Source organism: Medicago sativa, chromosome 1 (assembly GCF_051527215.1).
Source record: "Medicago sativa cultivar Bolivia chromosome 1, Bolivia_mono, whole genome shotgun sequence".
In the NCBI taxonomy this organism is placed as follows: domain Eukaryota; kingdom Viridiplantae; phylum Streptophyta; class Magnoliopsida; order Fabales; family Fabaceae; genus Medicago; species Medicago sativa.
Window position 1 is genome coordinate 38,487,199 of NC_140749.1, and position 14,661 is coordinate 38,501,859.

The window sequence follows — 14,661 nt, forward strand, 5'->3', positions numbered from 1 at the left end:
AATTGTTAATCCACGTTAAGACGGTGAATCTAGATTAGAATTTAGGGTTACATAAAATTAGGGTTTAAGCTTGGTTTGTTTAGGATTATGTCATTAGACTTCCCAACAATCCCAAGACAAAGAAGTCTACTCACTCATGTTCATCGTAGACATGGGGGAAGAAGAGAGAAAATAACAGTAAAGTAAAATTGCAAGAAAGAAAGTAAAGAAATAAAGACTTTTATTGATAATTAAAATATTCTAAGCAAAAGTAAGGTGAATGTTTATGGTGGAGAGCTACTCTATTTATAGCTTTACAATCGACTTAGAAACTAAGCAACTAAAAGGATAAAACAGTAAAGCTGCAACAGGGTATTGGGCCCGAAGAAAAAGCAGCAAAAGAGGTTTCTGGGACGGGCACGGCCGTGCCACATGTTGGCACGGGCCGTGCCAAGCTTCTGACTTGGTGGGATTATATTTTTGTCCCGTATCTTCGTATTTTCGCACTGTATTTGCTCCAGTCCTCTTTCTTTTGCTCCAAGACACCTTCCACCATATATTCGTTCCTAAAATAAAATAAAAAGCAATTTAAAGTAAAATATTCTAAAAGGAAATAAAATGCAATAAAATTAAATCAAATCTTAAATATAACTAAACTAAATAATGCAGTAAAATAGACTATTCTATGACTCATCAAACTCCCCCACACTTGAATCTTTGCTTGTCCTCAATCAAAAGGCAACAAACATAGCAGCATCAAAGGATTATTATGGCAATATTAAGAACACATGTCTCAAAAGAAAGGTTTTGCTTCAAGTACACTAATTACAATTTCAAACATTCCTCACGCACCTATTCTACCCAACATCAAGTCTCAAGTGAGTGTGTGTGTGCAGTCCAACCCTTTTCTTGCTCCTGTATAAGACAGATATTATGAGGAACAGGTTCTATCCTTAATGCTAAAGTAACCGAGAAAAGTCCTTTCTTCATTTCATATAAGAGTGATGGGAATTTAAGTTAAAATTAGATTAAATTAATAATTAAGCACAAGGGGCTGCAGATGCTTAGGGGCTATCTATCCTCGTAGGAAGTCTTCTCGGATGTAATTGTCCTTTCCCCCTAGATTCAAAATCACCCTAAGCAGTGCTGCAAAATTATTATTTGTTTCATCTCCGCGTAGGAAGTCTTTTTGGATGTAATTGTCCTTTCCCCCTAGCATTGTTGAATTTGTTTCACTTTAAGTTCAAATTAGGGAGTCACCACCAAAATTAGGAAGTTAGGGATTGTCCTTTCCCCCACATGTTGGTGCCATTCTCCCGCCCCATTTTAACTTTAACAATTAGGAATATAACAATGAAGAACAATTAATTATTTTCCCACACAAACTTATACTACTTTTACTCTAAAGACTTTAAAGGGTCTAAGTTAACACTAAAGATAGAACGTGCTCCTTAAAATACCTACTCATACACTTGCTCAAAGATTGCAACCGGGTGTTTTTCTCATTGGAGATTTTCACAATAAAACAAGACATGGGTATAGCAAGAACACAAGAAACATAAGAAACTACTTTTATGTACAAGAAACAACCTTTAAAGAAGAGACAAAACAAAAAATTTTATGCCATATTTTACATTAAAAACAAGCTACTAGTCATGCCTCTTGCTATAAAAACAAAACAAAAAGAATAAAGTTCAAGGGAGTTTTGGAACACTACGACTCTAGACACTTTATTAGCCCCCCCTCCCCCCCCACTTAGGGGAAGGATTGTCCTCAATGATTCAAACAAAAAGAAATTAAAAGAGAAGAAGAAGTAGAAGAAGAAGAATTAGGGAGAGAGGAAGAGAGAAGGGAAGAGAGGAAGAGGAAAGCTCACATGTTCTTATTGAGGTCCATAAGGAGGACCTTGAAGTTGGAGGTGTTGCATCATCCGACGGAGCATCTCATTATTTTCATCATTGACACGGTTGCCCCTTTGAACTTCATTGCGAAGGCCGGAGATTTCAACACCTTGCCTTTGTTGCTTGGTGCTCATCCGCTCGATTTCATTGTGAATCCATGTCCATCTTTGATCTTCATTAAGCACACCGGCATCATGGCCATGGTATTCTTCCTCTTGGTGCAAGTTGGCACCTTTTCCTTCATCATGGTGCAAGTTAGCACCTTCTCCCTCATCATCATCTTGCTCACCAAGAACCTGCACATCATCAACATATAACCAATTTTCTTCCACCTTGGTGGTAGTCCGAGGTGGGTTAGGCAATAAAAACATGATTGGCACATTAAGCTTAAGTTGGTAATGGAGTGGTGGACGATGTTTAATGAAATTCATAGCAATGAGGGCTTCCCGGTTAAGCTTATTGTTTCCCTCAATTGGTTTGATACACTCATCCTCACTCACACCAAAACACCTAGCTATGTATGTAATGATGCCACCCACCACTATGTCTCCCCTACCGGCTGGTCTAGTAGCTACAAAGTCTAGGTAATCAATTAAATAAAAGCCAGTGTTGACAGGGTGGTTGTAGAGCATTGCCCATAACATGAACAACTCATTGGTTCTAGTGTTTCCTAGCTCGGTTCGAGCCCAAATAGTGCAAGCCATTACCCGTTGAAGGTACCTAAGGACCGGGTTGTGAATGTTTCTAGCTTTGTTGGCTCTAGGGACATAGTTATCAAGGCCGGTGATATGGTTCCAAAAGGCAGCTGGGTCATAGTTATCCGGTTTTAGACTATCATCCCAATGATCATGAATATACCCCTCATTGGCAAAACCTAAGGCTTCACAAAAGTGCTGAAGAGACATATTATAATCAATATTCATTAACTGGAAAACAACTCTATGATTAGGGTTATCAAAATTCAACTTATCTTTGGTAAAAACAAGTGAGCTTAAAAATTCATAAGTAAAATTCTCATAACCCCTCATAGGTGTTAGCATATTAGTCCAACCTAGCCTACCTATCAACCTAAAAACATCATCTCTAAGCCCTAGCACATTCAAATCATAGGAATCATGATATCTAGAGGGATGTAAGGTTTTAGAAGTAAGAATTTTGTACTTGTCCCTTTGTTTGTTGTCTTTGAACTGAATTCCATAATTCTTGACTTGTGCTTGCTTCTTTGGGGGAGGACCTCCTTGAGATCTTGTTGGTTCCTTACCACTTCTTCTTGAAGCCATTGACCTTTGTTTGAATTGGTTTGAAGGTTTAGGGTTTGGGAAGATTTTTGGTGGAAAGGATTGGTTTAGGGTTGGGGTTGATGTTTAAGGAAGGTTTGTGGGTTTAGGTATGGAGATTGGTTAAGGTTTTGTGGTGTTTGGGTTAGGTTTTGAAAGATTAGGGTTTTGGTGAATTATAGGTTTGGATGGATGAAAGATGTTTATGATTGGTGGTTTATGTTTAGAATGAAGTTTGTGATTGATTGGTAAAAGAATTGAGTAGATTGATGAAGATATGAGGTTTGAATGTTTGAAGGTTATGGAGGTTTAGAGAGAAGTTGAAAGGTAGAGAGAAGTTTGTGGTTTGAGAATCAATGGAGAAGAAGGAAAAATTTGATGATATAGGGGTGCCGACATCGGGCACAGCTGTGCCACCCTTGGCACGGGCCGTGCCAACCTTCTGTGGCTCTGGGCTGATTTTGTGTTACAAACCATGGCACGGTCGTGCCAACCTCAGCACGGGCCGTGCCAACCTGATGACATGCTGTCATTACGTAATTTTTAGGACTTATTGTGACATTTTGATAGAGTTCTCATGCAATTTATACTGTTCTGGAGTGCAAAAAGCTTAAATATTGAAGTCTGTTCGAAGGAAATCGCGCCACGCCAATTTCAAGCCGTGCTGCGATTTTTGAAGCAAAATTACATCCTCCCTGTTTGAGGGAAATCGCGGCACGCCTATATACATGGCGCGGCGCGATTTTGACGGGTCAGGCCCATGACTTCTATAAATACTGCACTCAATCTGAAGAACAAGGGGTTACGATTTTGGAGAGCAAAGTGCGATTTTGAGACATCGGAGACGGATAGAAGGGTGATTTCTTCAACCTTTTACCAATTCATGTATGCTTTAATTATATCATTGATTATGCTATTTGTAAACTCGATTATGAGTAGATAAATATCTTAGAGATTAGATCCGAGATGAATCTTTGTAACCCTAATTGACACATGTTGCTGTGAAACTCTATTTTGTTTATGAATTCAATTCTAGTTTATTCAATTTGATTGTTCTTAATGCTTTTTATATCTTGATCACATATAACTTGATTTTGTGAGAACGAATGACCACTGACCATGGCTTTCGACTTAGACCTAATTGAATTGTTGTAATAAACAGGGTTAGTCTAGGAATCGATAATCGTTTGTTAGTGATAATAGGTTAACGTTCGGTAAAACCTTCAAGAATTATTAGACCACCTAAGGAATTAGGGGCTGTAGTTTAAGAAGAGGGTCCTAACTCAAGGGATTGATTAGGGCTATTTTGTTAATCATCGTAAATTAGAAGAGGATTCATAACAAATAGGTGCAGTAGACCAATTAGGGGAACTTAGAGGATTCGACGGATCTGATCTAATCTCTCTCCATATTTTCTTAATCAAATCTTTATTTTCTGTTACTTGATTTAATTAAAATCAAACCAAATCTACTGCCTAGTGGCAAAACAAAATAAATTTTATACATCCTATTTTTATAACGCAATTGAATTATTGAAGTTAAAAACAGTCCTCGTGGGATCGATATTTTTACTACTTCGATAGTATTTGGTGCACTTGCCAAACTTCTATCAAGTTTTTGGCGCCGCTGCCGGGGACTGTTGAATTATTTCAACAAGGCAATTACGTTATAATTTAGGGTTTTTGCAATTTAATTTTCTATTTTTAATTTTTATTTTTCTGTTTTCATTTTCACTTGATTACTTTGCGTTGTGCAGTGCTACTAAGGTATTTTGCTGTTTATGCGAGGTAAACAGAGCTCAGATGACTTAGAGTACGATCCGGAAATTGAAAGAACTGCTAGAGCACTTCAGAAAGCTGTCTGGTCGCAAAGGTTAGCTCAGTCCGTTCCACCGGGTGTTCGAGAACAAATACCGGAGCCACTCTCAACTGAATCTGAAACATCTGCTTCTCCTAAATCTGCAAATATGGAAGGTGAAGGAGTTGTACCACCGAGACCTAAGCTAGGAGACTACGGGTTAGCCACTCATTACGGTCAACTGACCCATACTTTTCAACCAGCTAACCCCGTAGCCTTCGACATCAAGACAACTGTCCTCAACGGTTTGAGGGACAAGCAATTCGATGGTACTGAAGCTATGAGTCCTCATGAACACTTGAGCCGCTTTGCTGAAACTTGTGAGTTTTGTGTGCAACCAGCCACCGTGACTGAAGCACAAAAGAAACTAAGGCTATTTCCTTTCACCTTGACAGGAAGAGCAAAAGATTGGTTGCTAACAATACTAAACGGGACTGTCCAAACATGGGAAGAGTTAGAGCTGAAGTTCTTGGAGAAATATTTCCCTATGTCTAAGTATTGGGAAAAGAAGATGGAGATCTCTAACTTCAAGCAAGGAGAAGGTGAGTCATTATATGATGCTTGGGAGCGATTCAATTTGCTTCTTAAGAGATGCCCTAATCATGAGTTCACCGAGAAACAATACCTCCAAATCTTCACTGAGGGGGTAACACCAAACACTAGAATGTTCTTAGATGCTTCCGTGGGAGGTAGTCTCAAGAGCAAAACTGATCATGAAGTCCAAGCTTTGATAGAAAACATGGCAGGAAATGAGTATCGTGCTGAAGCGAAAAAGAAGGAAAGAGGAGTGTTTGGGGTAAGTGAACAAACTGCTATCCTTGCTAACCAAGCAGCTATGAACAAACAAATCGAAGCTCTAACTAAGGAGTTTCAAGGCTTCACTTTGGCTCATAAGCAACAACAAGTGGCTGCAATCAAATGTGATCTATGTGGTGAAGAACATCCCAATGGTGAATGTGTACCAGAAGGTTCTAGTGAAGAAGCTAACTACATGGGAGGATATCAAAGGCAAAATCAGTACTACACTCCAGGAATCAACAAGCATCCCAATCTAAGCTACTCAAATAACAACGCTTTGAATTCTCAGATGCTTACTCCTCCTCAACAACAACAGAGAAAGCCATCAGCTCTTGAGGAAACTATGATGAACTTCATGAAGATGACTCAAGGCAACTTTGAAGAGATGAAGAAGAGTCAAGAAGCTGAAAGAAAGAACAATGAAGCTTCTAGGAAGATGCTTGAAACTCAACTGGGGCAATTAGCTAAGCAATTGGCTGAACAAAGTAAAGGCGGATTCTCAGGTAACACTAAAGACAACCCTAAGAATGAGTCTTGTAATGCTATGGAATTGAGGAGCAAAAAGGTTTTGACACCTTTAGTTCCAAAAGCTCCAAAGAAGGTCGATGATGTAGTTGAGGGGGAGGAGAATGGTGAAGTTGAAAAAAATGATGAGGGTGTAGTTGAAAAAGAAGATGATCATGGAGTAGTTGAAAACGAAAGGAAGAAAAAAATAGAGGGAGAAAAAAGTGAGAAGTTAATTGATGAAGATTCAATCTTGAGGAAGTCAAAGAGTCAAATCTTGAAAGATGGAGATAAACCACAAGTTATTCCATCATATGTGAAGCTTCCATACCCTCACTTAGCCAAGAAGAAAGAAAAGGATGAAGGTCAATTCAAGAAGTTCATGCAACTTTTCTCACAACTTCAGGTGAATATTCCTTTTGGTGAAGCTCTCGATCAAATGCCATTGTATGCTAAATTCATGAAGGATTTGTTGACTAAAAGAAGGAAGCCTAAGGATGATGAGAACATAGCACTTTCTGAAAATTGTAGTGCTATTCTTCAAAAGAAGCTGCCACCTAAGCTGAAGGATCCTGGTGCTTTCACTATCCCTTGTTCAATTGGACCGGTAGACATTGGTAGAGCTTTATGTGACTTGGGAGCAAGTATCAACCTGATGCCTCTTTCAATGATGAAGAAGCTTAAGTGTGGGGAACCAAAACCAACAAGAATGACCATTACTTTAGCTGATCGGTCAATCTCTTATCCTTTCGGTGTGCTCGAAGATGTGCTAGTCATGGTTAATGACTTGGTGTTCCCAGCAGATTTTGTGGTCTTAGATATGGTTGAAGATGAGGATATGCCACTCATTCTAGGAAGACCTTTCCTTGCAACTGGCCGTGATTTGATTGACATTGAGAAAGGAGAGCTAATGTTGAGATTCCATAAGGAGCAAGTAGTGTTTAATATATTTGAGGCCATGAAGCACAAAGATGAAAATCCCAAGTGTTACCGGATTGACATTGTTGAAGAAATAGTTAAAGATGACTCTTGTGAACATCAACCAACACAACCTCTTGAACGTACAATTGTGAATTCTATAGCAAGATGTGGAGATGATGAAGATCTTGAAGTAAGTGATTGTGTGAAGCAACTAGAAGCAAGCAAGCAAGAGTTGGGTCCGGTAAAAATAGAAGAATTAATGGGTAAGTACTCTATGGATGCTCCTATTTTGAGTGGAGAAGGAGAGAAAAATCCAGAATTAAAAGAACTCCCTTCTCACTTGAAATATGTTTTTCTCACTAAGGATGCCTCTAAACCAGTAATCATCAGCAATACCTTGACACCTTTGGAAGAAGAAAAATTAATGAGGGTGTTAAGAGACAATCAAGGAGCTTTGGGGTGGAACATTTCTGATTTGAAGGGTATTAGTCCAGCTTATTGCATGCATAAAATACACATGGAGGCTGAATACAAACCGGTGGTTCAACCTCAAAGGAGACTTAACCCAACAATGAAGGAAGTGGTGAAGAAAGAGGTGCTGAAGTTACTAGATGCAGGTATGATCTACCCTATCTCAGATAGCTCATGGGTAAGTCCAGTTCATGTAGTACCCAAGAAAGGAGGAATGACGGTGGTAGCAAATGAAAAAAATGAATTGATACCTACCCGCACCGTCACTGGTTGGAGAATGTGTATAGACTACCGGAGGTTGAATACCGCAACAAGAAAGGACCACTTTCCATTACCATTCATGGATTAAATGATTGAGAGATTGGCTGGCCAAGCCTTTTATTGCTTCTTGGATGGGTATTCGGGGTATAATCAAATTGCAGTGGCTCCGGAGGATCAAGAAAAGACTGCCTTCACTTGTCCATTTGGAGTGTTTGCTTATCAAAGGATGCCCTTTGGGCTGTGTAATGCGCCGGCGACCTTTCAAAGGTGCATGCTTTCCATCTTCTCTGATATGATAGAGAAGAACATTGAGGTATTTATGGACGACTTTTCTGTTTTTGGTAAGTCTTTTGATCAATGCTTGTTCCATTTAAATGCTGTACTTAAAAGATGCACCGAAACTAACCTTGTTTTGAATTGGGAAAAATGTCATTTTATGGTAACTGAAGGTATAGTTTTGGGGCATAAAATAAGTGCTAAAGGCATTGAGGTGGACCAAGCTAAGATAGAGGTTATAGAGAAACTTCCTCCACCCGTCAATGTTAAAGGAGTGAGGAGTTTCTTGGGGCATGCCGGTTTCTATCGGCGGTTCATAAAAGACTTTTCTAAAATTTCCAAACCCCTTTGTAACCTCTTGGTCAAAGAAAACGAGTTTAATTTTGATTCTAAATGTCTAAATGCTTTTTCTTTGATTAAAAACAAGTTGGTGACTGCACCAATAATCATTGCACCCGATTGGGATTTACCTTTTGAACTTATGTGTGATGCAAGTGATTATGCTGTTGGTGCAGTCCTAGGCCAATGCAAGAACAAATTTTTCCATGCAATTTACTATGCAAGCAAGGTTTTAAATGAAAATCAAGTTAACTATTCCACCACTGAAAAGGAATTGCTTGCTGTAATCTTTGCGTTGGAAAAATTTCGTTCTTATCTAATTGGCTCCAAAGTCATTGTTTTTACAGATCATGCAGCTCTTAAATATCTCTTAACAAAAGGGGATTCAAAGCCACGACTGTTGAGGTGGATCCTATTATTGCAAGAATTTGATCTTGAGATTCGTGACAAGAAAGGAGTCGAGAACGTGGTAGCTGACCACCTCTCAAGGCTGGAGAATGATGAGGTGACAAAAAAGGAGAAGGCCATCAAGGCCGAGTTCCCCGATGAACAGCTGTTTGCTATTGGAGAAAGACCTTGGTTTGCTGACATGGCAAACTTTAAGGCCGGCAACATAGTTCCTGATGATCTGACTAACCCTCAGAGGAAAAAGTTCTTCAAAGATGCAAACCACTACTTGTGGGATGACCCGTATCTGTTTAAGGTAGGTACTGACGGTTTGATTAGACGTTGTGTTGCAGGTGAGGAAGCACATAGTATCATGTGGCATTGCCATAACTCAGCTTTTGGAGGCCACCACAGTGGATAAAGAACAGCTGCAAAAATTTTGCAAAGTGGATTCTGGTGGCCCACCCTTTTCAAAGATTGCCACGACTTTGTCACAAGATGTGACAGATGCCAAAGGACAGGTAACATATCAAAGAGGAATGAAATGCCCCTAAAAGGAATCATTGAAGTTGAACCATTTGACTATTGGGGTATTGATTTTATGGGACCATTCCCTTCCTCTTACTCTTATCTCCATATTCTAGTCTGTGTTGATTATATCACAAAGTGGGTTGAAGCGATACCATGTGTTGTTAATGATGCCAAAACGGTTGTCAACTTCCATCAAAAGAATATTTTCACTAGGTTTGGAACCCCTAGAGTATTGATCAGTGATGGGGGAAGCATTTTTGCAATAATTTTCTTGAAAATGTGCTCAAAAAGTATAACATTAAGCACAAAGTTGCAACTCCCTATCACCCACAAACTAGTGGTCAAGCAGAGGTTTCAAACCGACAGCTGAAACAGATTCTGGAGAAGACAGTTGCGTCAAATAGGAAAGATTGGTCTAGGAAATTAGATGACGCACTGTGGGCATATAAGACAACCTTTAAGACCCATCTTGGGTTCTCACCCTATCAGTTAGTCTATGGGAAGGCATGTCATCTTCCAGTCGAGTTAGAACATAAAGCTTATTGGGCCATTAAGGCCTTAAATTTTGATCAAGTAGCCGCTGGTAAGAAAAGAATTTTGAAACTTAATGAACTTGAGGAGATAAGGCTTAGAGCGTATGAAAATGCGCTCATCTATAAAGCCAGGACAAAAAGGTATCATGACAAAACTTAGTGCCTAGGGATATTAACTGTGGACAACTAGTTTTGTTGTATAATTCCAGGTTGAAGTTGTTTCCTGGGAAGCTCAAGTCAAAATGGTCTGAACCATTCTTGGTCAAAAGTGTGTCACCATATGGAGCTGTTGAACTAGTGACACCTGAAGGAGATCGAAGTTTCAAAGTAAATGGACAAAGAGTTAAACCATACCTAGGTGGCGACCTACCAAAAGGAAGGGTGGCACTCATTTTGAAGGACCTCTGAGGATCCTTAGCAGTCAAGCTAGTGACGATAAAGAAGCACTGAGTGGGAGGCAACCCACTAGATTTACTTTGTTTTCAATTCATTTTCTTTATTTTCTTTTTAATGTCGAAGTCCATTGAACTTATTTCCCTATTGTAATTGCTCCCGCACTTGTTTAATTAATGAATTTGTTTTGTTTCATGTGACCTATTCCAGTTTAATAACAGTTGTTTGATGAAACGGTATTCCAAAAGTTCTAAAGGAGGGGTGACTTGATTCAAAGGCGAAGTGTACGGCGTTGCTAGGTAGTCACATACTCCCAGAAATCTCAGCCATAAGGTTCATTGCCAAATTTGTTTTTCAATTTACTTATATTTAGATTAGTTTTCCATGCAACTACATTTCTAGAACTTGCATTGTTTCTCTATTATTGATTGGTCTTTGTCGATTACACACTGAGGCAAAAGTGCTTGGTCCTGTGAGCCTTTTTGAAGCCTACCCTGTTTTCATTTATTGAATTTATCCTTTTTTAACCAATTGTGAGCCGGTAGGATTAGAACTTTTTGTTCGGTGACAAACTACATTACAAGCCTAGAGACTTTTAGGACTTGTCCCTTAATGTATTTTGTGAGTTAAGACATTGTAGAATGTTGCTAAAGATTAAGTTTGGGGTTGCTATTGGAATTTACAACCAACTAAGTTTGGGGTGGGGGTACTAGAGAATAAGAGAACAAAAATGAAAGAAATATGAAATTGTCATGCAAAATACACACAAAAATGGTGTATGAAAAAAAAGAAAAGAAATTGAATGATGAAAAAGGGACAAAACATTGAAAATCCGAGTAACCTCAAACTCGATTGTCCATAAATGTTAAAAATGTTCTCTAGTACCTTTGCATTGATTGTATTTCCACAAGGTGAATGATTAAAAGATTGAATTTTGTGCTTTAACTTCCGTAGGAATGCCTAACTCAAATTTTGTGTAGCCTACTTATCCAAATATATCCCACCTTTCACCTAAGCCCCGTTATAACCCTAAAGACCTCAAAAGTGTGTAATGATATTGACTTTGATTGATGTTTAGAAACTTTTCAAGCGTATGGTAATATGTAGACCTGCATGTCGACTGGTAGAACCCTATTTCAATTTGATGCGAGGAGCTGTGAATTGGTGGATGCGAACAAGTCAAACTAGCTCATCTTTAGCTAGAAGGAGAATGAACTTTTGGGTACTATCGTTTTGTCAGGTAACTGTTATTTTACTGTCGTTTGTCACTGTTGCAAGCAAATTCCGTGAGGACAAGGAATGATTTAAGTTTGGGGTTGTGATGACATGCTGTCATTACGTAATTTTTAGGACTTATTGTGACATTTTGTTAGAGTTCTCATGCAATTTATACTGTTCTAGAGTGCAAAAAGCTTAAATATTGAAGTCTGTTCGAAGGAAATCGCGCCACGCCAATTTCAAGCCGTGCTGCGATTTTTGAAGCAAATTACATCCTCCCTGTTTGAGGGAAATCACGGCACGCCTATATACATGGCGCGGCGCGATTTTGACGCGTCAGGCCCATGACTTCTATAAATACTGCACTCAATCTGAAGAACAAGGGGTTACGATTTTGGAGAGCAAAGTGCGATTTTGAGACATCGGAGACGGCTAGAAGGGCGATTTCTTCAACCTTTTACCAATTCATGTATGTTTTAATTATATCATTGATTATGCTATTTGTAAACTCGATTATGAGTAGCTAAATCTCTTAGAGATTAGATCCAAGATGAATCTTTGTAACCCTAATTGACACATGTTGCTGTGAAACTCTATTTTGTTTATGAATTCAATTCTAGTTTATTCAATTCGATTGTTCTTAATGCTTTTTATATCTTGATCACATATAACTTGATTTTGTGAGAACGAATGACCACTGACCATGGCTTTCGACTTAGACCTAATTGAATTGTTCTAATAAACAGGGTTAGTCTAGGAATAGATAATCGTTTGTTAGTGATAATAGGTTACTGTTCGGTAAAACCTTCAAGAATTATTAGACCACCTAAGGAATTAGGGGCTGTAGTTTAAGAAGAGGGTCCTAACTCAAGGGATTGATTAGGGCTATTTTGTTAATCATCGTAAATTAGAAGAGGGTCCCACGAAGCGCTCTTTTAATGTCATTAGCTTGACGGTTAGAAAGAGTCCTTAGAATGGATCAAAGATATTATATTGTGTAGATGACGCCATAAAACGTTCTTTCACAACATGATCGTTAAGCGTGCAACAAGCGGGACTTTTCATAACATTTTCCAACTCAAATCCTACCATCTTATCACTCACTTGAAAAACTATCCTACCGTTCTTGACATCTATAAGAGCTCCCGCAGTGGCGAGGAAAGGTTTACCTAGGATTATAGGGACGTCTTCGTCCTCTGCAATGTCAACGACTACAAAATCCGTTGGGATGTATATCCCTTCTATCTTAACAGGTATGTCCTCGACAAATCCTACAAGTTTCATGGTAGAACAATCAGCTAGCTTCAATTCTATTTCGGTAGGTTTTAACTCTCCTATCCCTATCCTTTTGAGAGACAAATGCAGCAAACTAACACTAGCTCCTAAGTCACATAAGGCTTTGTTTATGGTTTCGTTCCCAATTTCACATGGTATGGCACAACTACCTGGATCTCTAAGCTTAGGGGGTGCTTCTTGAATGATTGCACTAGTGTCCTTAGCCAAAGCTATTGTCTCACTATGTTCGATAGGCCTTTTCTTTGAAAAAATTTCCTTTAAAAACTTGGCGTATAGAGGCATCCTAGACAAAGCTTTAGTAAAGGGAAGTTTAATGCAAATCTTCCAAAGTATGTTGACAAATTTTTCAAATTTACCCTCTAGTTTAAGCTTATCAAGATTTAAGGGGGGTGGAGTTTTGTTTTCTTCAAGTGGTTTTGCTTATTTTATCACAATTTTATCACCTAAGGGCTTGACACTTTCTTTCCCAATGTTTTTAACCTTAGCAAAAGTTTCGCCTAACTTACTACCCCTTAAAGATATGACGTTAACTTGGGCTTTGGGATTGGCTTCGGTTTGACCAGGAAAGACTCCCGGTGTTTGGGAAGAGGTAGCAACTTGTTGGGCTATTTGAGCGATTTGAGTTTCAAGCATTTTAGAGTGAGTAGCAATAGAATCAACTTTGGTATTGAGCTTGGAAAGAGAATCATTTAGAAATCCAGTTTGGTTTTTAGGTTCTTGAAGTTGTTTGTTTTGGTTGGCAATAGAGTTTTCCAACAAAATTTCCAAATTAGATTTCTGAGTGAATCTCTGGTTGTTTGCATAACCGGGTGGTGCTACTTGTCCATAGGGATTTTGGTTTTTATAAAAATTTTGATTTTGTCTCATCCCTTGGTTGTATTGAGCATAATTCATTTGCTCAACACCATTAATAGCACTACCTAGTTGGCAATCAACACCGGCATGACCAGTTATACCACAAATTTCACAAGAAGGAGTAGGAGCAGAATTGATAGCACTAACATTAAGTTTTTCAAGTTTTTCGGTTAGTGTATCAATTTTAGAAGCAAGGTGGTCATAGTTAGAGACTTCGTACATACCTGCCTCCTTTTTGGAGGATGAAGAACTAGTGATGGCTCTCTCGTCGGTCCATTTGTAATGATTTTGAGCCATGTCTTCAATCAAGGCATACGCCTTCTTGTTCATAAGTGCTCCACCTGCAGCTGCATCAACAAACATCTTAGTGGTATAAGACAAGCCATTATAAAAAGTGTGGACTATAAGCCACTTCTCTAGGCCATGGTGGGGACAAAGTCTTAGCATTTCTTTGAAACGCTCCCACGCATCATAGAGAGACTCCCCATCTTTTTGGTTGAACCGTGTGATTTGGTCTCTAAGTTTAGGGGTTTTAGATGGTGGAAAGAATCGGGCAAGGAATGCTTGCCTCATCTGATCCCATGAAGTAATGGAACCGACTTCGAGGGAATGGAACCAAGCGCTAGCTCTATCCCTTAAGGAAAAGGGAAAGAGATGAAGTCTTACGGCCTCTTGGTTCTCCTTCATGGTTCCATTAATTCGTAGGAAAACAGAGATGTGAAGATTGGGATCCTCAGTGGGGGATCCCGATAATTGGTTTTGCTGCACCAAGTTAAGTAGGGCAGGCTTAATTTCAAAATTGTCATCCTCAACCGTTGGGTACACAATAACAACTTGTGGCTCAGCCGTAGACGGCGTTGCATA

The 14,661-nt window shown here is 39.0% G+C and overlaps 1 long non-coding RNA gene and 1 other non-coding gene across 2 annotated transcripts; one reads left to right on the forward strand and one right to left on the reverse strand.

Annotated features, from left to right (window-relative positions):
* Nucleotides 1-203: 203 nt before the first annotated feature.
* Nucleotides 204-14,106, reverse strand: LOC146954823 (uncharacterized). The gene is made up of 2 exons (XR_015015230.1): nt 14,022-14,106; nt 204-545 (listed from the first exon to the last, which is right to left on the reverse strand). It is a non-coding gene; the product is annotated as an uncharacterized LOC146954823 (long non-coding RNA).
* A 109-nt stretch (nt 14,107-14,215) lies between these two features.
* On the forward strand, nt 14,216-14,322 carry LOC146954824 (small nucleolar RNA R71). The gene has a single exon (XR_015025141.1). It is a non-coding gene; the product is annotated as a small nucleolar RNA R71 (small nucleolar RNA).
* The last annotated feature ends 339 nt before the right edge of the window (nt 14,323-14,661 follow it).